Source organism: Mus pahari, chromosome 23, assembly GCF_900095145.1.
Source record: "Mus pahari chromosome 23, PAHARI_EIJ_v1.1, whole genome shotgun sequence".
Taxonomy (NCBI): domain Eukaryota; kingdom Metazoa; phylum Chordata; class Mammalia; order Rodentia; family Muridae; genus Mus; species Mus pahari.
In genome coordinates, this window is record NC_034612.1 from 37,040,626 (window position 1) to 37,048,530 (window position 7,905).

The window sequence follows — 7,905 nt, forward strand, 5'->3', positions numbered from 1 at the left end:
AAGGGGCCTCTATTCCCAGTGATGGCCGATTAGGCCATCTTCTGCTACATATGCAGCTAGAGACACAAGCTCAGGGGGTACTGGTTAGTTCATATTGTTCCACCTACAGCTCTGGCTCATCTTACTCCAGATCAACTTCTGGCCAGGATGAGCTTGTCACAGTAAAGCTCCCCTGCCTGTCATTTCCTTCAAACAAATAACACAAAACAAAAATGCTCAGGTTGGGTTGTTCTGTCCAGAGAACAGCCTGTGGCAGCCACTCTTCAGGTTTCAAAGAGTGAGTTTATGAAGTATGAAGCAAGCAAAAGGAAAAGAGAGATCAGGCAGCGACCAGATGGTTTCAACTCAGGTCCCCAGCAACTGAGCCAAAGGTGCTGAGTCGTCATCCTGCCTTTGATGCTGAGCCTTCCTCCTGGGTTCCTGGGACAGATTCTCAGGCCCAGCCTGGGATTCTTTCCGGGGAAGAGCCTCTACTTTGTTTGTTCCCACCACAAGTCTTTTAATATCAAGGGGTCAAGAATACCATGAGCTGTTGGGTGCTCTCCCTTCTCCGTTACAGGGCCCAAAGCCCAGTGTACCCCAGGAGTGTTACTCTAGTCGTAGAGGACACCAGAGAAATATGCTTGAGTCTGAGACAAGGCAGCCCCTTGATCACAAAATCCACTCTCAACAAGTGCCATCAGCATGTGACAGTTTACCAATAGAATCCACATCACCCTGGTTTTCTTTCTTTTCCTTTTCCTTTTTTTTTTTTTTTTTAGATTTATTTATTTTATGTATATGAGTGCACTGTAGCTGTCTTCAGACACACCAGAAGAGGGCATCAGATCCCATTACAGAGGGTTGTGAGCCACCATGTGGGTGCTGGGAATTGAACTCAGGACCTCTGGAAGAGCAGTCAGTGCTCTTAACCACTGAGCCATCTCTCTAGCCCTACCCTAGTTTTCTACTCCTGAATTGAATTGCGATTTTCTCCTGTATCTGTTACCCTCCTTGGCACACCTACAGTACAGAACAGTAGATCAGTCCATTTGCCTGCCCTGACCAGGCTGTGTTCTCAATGACCCGCCTGGTCTCAGCCTATGAAAGGATGCTCTGGTCCTGAACATCGCTCCCACAGTCTGTAAGACCTGGGTGGAAGTTTGGTTTATGGGAAGCTAGAGAGCAGACCGGCATCTTGCCAACTTGAGGGTTATTTGTGACAGAAGTACTAACTGGAAACCTGTCCTCTGCTTTGCCAGACTTCAGCAGCCTGCCTCAGAACCATCCCTGACAGAAAGGGATGACTGTGTGCCACTGGACTATCTGTGCTCTACCAACAGCCACACCCTTCAAGAAATATAACGCTCCCTTCCCCAGCAGCTATCAACTGCCAGTGGCTCCTTAGCTAGGGGTGGTGCTTCGTGCGCCCTTCCCCCATCAGTACTGAAAGACGGAGTGACCTTTTGGACTTGACCTTGTGTGGGTTGAGTGCAGATGGCCACAGCTGTGGTGAGTTAATGAGTACAATGGCCGTGCCACGTCCAGAAGGGGGCATCTCACAGCTCTCCTCCTATGCTGTGACTCTTACATCCTTTCTGCCCTCTCTTTAATGACGTCCCCTGAGTCTTGGGAAGGCTTGGTAAAGACTTCTTATTTAGAGTCAGTCACTCAACAGACACATGTTCTCGGGACTCTGGCAGTTACTGCTTTTTGCATTAACCCCTTTCCACTGCAACCAACCTGTGCATATAATCTTGAATATTTAGAAGGCAGTTTGACGACAGGTTCGTTTAGCAAAACAACAGCAGTAGATTCCCCACTTGGAACCACGACCTCCCCAGCCACAGGCTTTGGATCGGGCTTAAGTACCAGGCATTAATTTCCATCTGTGGTATAGTCTTCAAATCCACCCAAAAACAATTCGTTACCCAGTATTGGTATAACATGTATACCAATGTTATGCTAGTTACATATATTGCATAGCAGGTTGGTATCACAGCATACAGGTATCTCTACTGGACAAAACCATTAGTGATTTCTCTCTCCCAGCAGCCTTAGCAGCACCTTCTGGTACCACAAAAACCAGTCTGAAAGGAGGAAATGTCCCACCCAGTGTCAACCTGATTTCCCCACGTCGCAAAGCTAGGAGACACAACCGTTTATCATCACGATCGTTTGATGGTTAGATCTTCCAGGAAGGGTAGGCAGGCCCAGGGTTTACAGTGGAACTGCCACTAAAGAGGTGCTTGCAGTGAACCTGACCACAGAGTACACGTCAGCAAGGCTGCAGCTGAGGCTGGACCCCACAGGGCTGAGAGGCAGGTGAACCCTGGCAGCCTCTGCACAGAGTCGTTCTTCCGACGCCATAATGCTCCTTTCTGCCATGGCTGACCCCGTTGTCTCTCCTCTCTGTACTCTTCCCGGGGGGGGGGGGGGGGGGGGAGAATTTCACGTCCGCATGAGGCGGATGGTTTTGGAATTTTTTTTCCCCATTGCTTTTTGTAGCCATAGATGGATTTGTTGTAGTGTTGAGGCTACAACTGTCTGCCAAGACCCACGTTCCTTCAAGAGGTTCTCAAGTGGGTTTTGACGTGGAGGCAGCCAGTGAGGCGGAGACGTGGAATTTGGGGTGGAGACCAGGCCAATCATAAGAGGATTCCATTCTTTTCCTATGTGGAGGTCACAGCATGGTCTCTGTTTGCCTGGCTGGGTTTATTTGTACATTTTCATCTCTTTATTACTGTTCCCCTTCTCTCTCCGTGACACCCTGGCCTTGCCGAAGCAGCGTTTATAAAAAGAAAACGGTAATTATTAACTGCACTCCCAGATGCGGAGCCAGAAAGACCCAGAACAAAACCTCCCTTCTGGTTCCCACGCCCACTGCTTCCTTGGGGATCTGGCGTGGGCTCCTGCTTAGCAGGCTTCTGGAAATAGATAGGGCTTGCGGGCCTGTGAACCCACCCGGATCGGCCTCTGCAGGCCGAGGTTCTGGCGTTTGCACTGCCAGACCTTTTTGTTCCTTCCCCTTCATGCGGTACTGGGGGCAGGTGGGAAGGCAAGAGGTGTCAGTTGAAGTGTTTGACCTAAAGACATAATATGTTTCCTCAAATTCTCGAGTTCTCTGTTTCTCTCCCCATTTTGGCCTGGGAAAGAAGGCTAAAAAGTGGTACCAGAAGTCTGGAGGTTTCGTTTTTTGTTTTTCTTTTCCAAGACAGTTTCTCGGGGTAGCCTTGGCTGTCCTGGAACTCACTCTGTAAACCAGGCTGGCCTTGAACTCAGAGATCCGCCTGCTTCTGCCCCCCAAGTGCTGGGATTTAAGGTGTGAACTACCACTGCCCCGCCTGAAGTCCAGAGATTTAACCCCAAGCACTCAGGACATAGGCAGTGGTTCTTTGCTGAGGTGGACTGAGAGCTCAGAGAGTGACGGGTGAGGTCCGTGGTGAGGATGAAGTCTTGACCAACCCTCAGGAACATGGGAATCATAAATAATAATTATAATAATAATAATAATAATAATAATAATAATAATAAAATGTTATATGTACATACATGTATATGTACATTATTATGTATCTGTGTAAAATATTGCTTCCAAGCCACAAGATAACAGGGGTTTGTTGTGGTAATAAATAAAATAGGGCTCTCTTTACTACTCAAAGGGAAACAGTCCTTTGGGTAGCAAATTGTGGCACTTATGAAGCTCTAGAAAGGTGTTTGTATCCCGTATTATCCGAAAAAAGCATGGAAAGTGTAAACTCTACAGGTTTTTTTTTGTTGTTGTTGTTGTTGTTGTTGTTTTTTAAATTCAGCTCACAAGGATCCATCCATGTGTGGGACTGGAAGCCAAGGTTTTTTTTTTTTTTTTTTTTAAACACGATGCAGTGAGATCCTTTCCGTATAGGACAATAGAAACCAGTGACTATAGATGCACGCATATGGGTTATTTTAAGAGGGAGAGAGGGCTGGAGAGATGGCTCAGTAGTTAAGAGCACTGACTGTTCTTGCAAAGGACCTGGGTTCAATTCCCTGCACCCACAAGGTGGTTCCCAACTATCTAGAACTCCATTTCCATGGGATCCAATGCCCTCTTTGGCCTTCTATGGTCACTGCACACATGCAAAGATGCCAGTAAGAGGCTTATACACAAAGCACAAATAAACAAATCTTTAAAAATTTTAAAAATGAAGTTGGTAGGGGTGGATCTGGGAGGAGTCAGGGGGATGAATATGTGTGTGTGTGGGGGTAAGTATGACCAAAAATACAAAAATCTTAAAATTTAATAAAAATATTTTAAATGCATACTTATTTAAATATTTATTAATCTTCAAAAATTCATATACACATATATGAACATATGATTATGAATATAAATTAAGTATATTGACAGATCATATATTCGTTAGTATGTAGAAGAAATTAAAGACATTTTGTTTGGTTGGTTTTATTGAGAAAGTGGTTCTCTGTGTAGCCCTGGCTGTCTTGGATCTCACTATATAGACCAGATCGGCCTCAAACTTACAGGTATCTGCCTGCCTCGGCCTCATGAGTGCTGGGATTAAAGGACTGTGGCACCATTGCCCAGCTAAGACATTTTGAAAGACTTATTTTGTAGTGGTGTGTGTGTGTGTGTGTGTNTGTGTGTGTATGTGTGTGTGTATGTGTGTGTGTATGTGTGTGTGTATGTGTGTGTGTGTGTATGTGTGTGTGTATGTGTGTGTGTGTATGTGTGTGTATGTGTGTGTGTATGTGTGTGTGTGTGTATGTGTGTGTGTATGTGTGTGTGTGTGTGTGTGTGTGTAGGTGCTCACAGAGATCAGGGGAGTTGGGTCCCCTTAGAGCTGAAGCTAGAATTACAGATGGTTGTGAGTCACCTGACCCAGCTGGAGCAGGATTAGATGAAGAGCAGAAGGTCTCTTAACTGCTGAACATCTCTGCCGCCACTAAGGCACGGTCCAAGTCCATCCTGTTCCCCGTTATCCCCTCCCTGCTCTCAGCTGTCTCTCCACAGCTATGCCAGGCCTTTATTCTCAGTGACTCATCGCCATTCAAACTGCAGCTCAGCTCTTAATATCCATTTTACATGCACAATTCCATGGTCTACGCACCAAGGACACGAATCACTCCACAACAGAGAGGCACTCTGAAACGCGTCACCAGGGACTCCGCCATTGCGCGAACGTTCTAGAACATGCTTACACAAATAGCCTACTACACACCCAAGAACCATCATGGTGCCTGAAGTGGGTCCTGGGCAGAAGTCGACTTTGCAGCCCATGGCTGTGTTTAATTACATCATGTAATTGTCGTGTCAGGCATGACTGGCAAGAACAGATTTTTGGGAAAGCCAGCTTGGGGTCAGAGGGCAACCCCAAGGTGTATGCAGAGAGCATAGTCTCCGACATTGCTGGCTGTAGATGTCCTGTGTGCTGTCCACAGAGGCCATGGAAGCAAGAGGATGCCGTGAGTCCTGGTCTTACTAAAGCTAGTAAGAAAGACTGCTCTACACGCGAACACTGCAAACGGTACCCAGTGCACAAAGTGAAGGGTCAGAGCAGGGAGACATGCAAGCCTGTGAAGACACTCAAACAAGCTAGTTCTGGTCACTGGGCAGGGAAGGGCTGCTGGCTAGGCAAGAACTCACTGAGCCTGTCACAGATGTGATCAAATAAGTCATGACAGTGGTGGGGATTACTTCCGGAGCCAGGCTGTTTTGCTGAGCATGGCTGTGATGGGATTATTCCTGTACCTTGGTAACTCTAAGAATGAGTTAAGTGGCTTTTTCTAGTTTACTGTGTCTATAACCTGTTAATTGTCTGGCATCCCTTCAATAAGATTTATTCAGCAAAATGGAAATTTCTGGTTTCTTTGGAGACTCAGATGTGTCACATGGTGTTTTTCTGGAAACCGTCTTTCAAGAGGATGTTTTCCTAGGACAGACACTTGAGAGGAAGCAGGATGTTTTTTTAAAGTAGAACCCAACAGATAGTAAATGAGGCTCTTGCATCGGTTCACCTTGAAACCCTTTGCTGGTCTTTGCTGATCTTCTCCTGTCACGACTTCTTAGAGAGAAATGTGCCGGGATGGCTCAGCGGTTAAGAGCACCGACTGCTCTTCTGAAGGTCCTGAGTTCAAATCCCAGCAACCACATGGTGGCTCACAAACATCTGTATCAAGATCTGGAGTGTCTAAAGACAGCTACAGTGTACTTTCAAATAATAAATAGATAAACAAATTGAGAGAGAGAGAGAGAGAGAGAGAGAGAGAGAGAGAGAGAGAGAGAGATACCAGAGCGCTTCTTGCCATGTGTGTTTGATATTTGATGGTATTTGCAGTGGACTGCTGTTATCCTGACAACAACTATTGGAATCTCCCCAAAGAACTATTTCTAACAGGTCCACATTTCCCTTTGTTCTATTAACCATCTTTCTCGCCTAACTTTGGTTGACAGGCTAGAAGGGAGGTTGAAGTGTATATGAACTTTTATTAAAGTAGGTTTTGAAAAATCTAAGCCTACAATACTGGCTGGTTTGTTGTTTGTTTTTTATATCAACTGTGATTTTTTTATATCACTGACAATAATTCTATTTTTTTTTAATTTTTAAAAAATATATATAAAAAATAACTATTTTCTAACAGGTAATTTTTGTACTGCTTCAGTATTTTCCTCAGACAACACAAGTTTTAGAAACTGGATCACTTGGGTCCTTTCTCTTCTTGTCGCTTCCCAATTCAAAATGGTTGCACTTTTTTTGTTGTTGTTTTGTTTTTTGTTTTTCGAGACAGGATTTCTCTGTATAGCTCTGGCTGTTCTGGAACTCACTTTGTAGACCAGGCTTGCCTTGAACTCAGAAATCCACCTGCCTCTGCCTCCCGAGTGCTGGGATTAAAGGCGTGCGCCACCACGCCCGGCATGCTTGCACTTCTTAATGGCCAGCATCCTCTCGGATCTGCAGTTGGGCTCAATACACTCGAGCCTGTGCACAATCTTCTTTGTGGTTTTGGCCTTCTTTCAGAAAATTGGCCTTGTCTGCCCACCGTACCCATCTGTGTGCGATTCTTGGGCATACAGGGAATCCTTGCCCTTCCTATACTAGGCCCCTTTGTGAGGCTGGTGCTTGCCACATTTCTTACAGAAAGTCCTTAAGGTTTTAGGCACGTTGACCATCTTCGTAGTAGAAGTATGTAAAAGATGAAAAAACGAGAGACCCAGTATCTGCGATTGGATCGCGACCTCAACTACGCATGTGCAGGACAGGAACCAAGACAGCGTGAATTGTTAATCCCATGGATGATTCTTGGGATACAGATTAATTTTTGTTTTTTTGTTTTTGTTTTTTTGAGACAGGGTTTTTCTGTGTAGCCCTGGCTCTCCTGGAACTCACTCTGTAGACCAGGCTGGCCTCGAACTCAGAAATCTGCCTGCCTCTGCCTCCCAAGTGCTTGGATTAAAGGTGTGCGCTACCACTGCCGGCCAGTTTAATTTTTTTAAAATTACTTTTACTTATTCATCTTTTGTGCATATGTGAGGGCCGGTCACAGTACAACACAGAGATATACCAGAGGCCAGAGGACAACTCACAGGAGTTGATTCTCTCCTTCTACCATGTGGCTCCCAGGGACTGGATGCAGACTGCCAGCTTTGTCAACCCTCCTGTGGTACAGTTTTCCCTTTTTTGATTGCTTTTGCACTTTTTGTTTTGTCTTGGCTTCTGAGCATTTCACACTCTTTTGTTTGAGGTTTATAGCAGCCTGTGTGAGAAGCAGGCTAGAATCTTGTTTTGTCTTCGAGACAGGGTCTCAGGGTCTCATTATGTAGCCCTGGCTGCCCCGAAACTCACTCTATAAACCAGGCTGGTCTCAAATTCAGAGATCTGCCTGCCTCTGCCTCTCTGCCTCTCTGCCTCTCTGCCTCTCTGCCTCTCT

The 7,905-nt window shown here is 45.7% G+C and overlaps 1 pseudogene; it reads right to left on the bottom strand.

Annotated features, from left to right (window-relative positions):
- Positions 1 to 6,647: 6,647 nt before the first annotated feature.
- On the bottom strand, positions 6,648 to 7,147 carry LOC110339158 (annotated as a pseudogene).
- Positions 7,148 to 7,905: the final 758 nt, after the last annotated feature.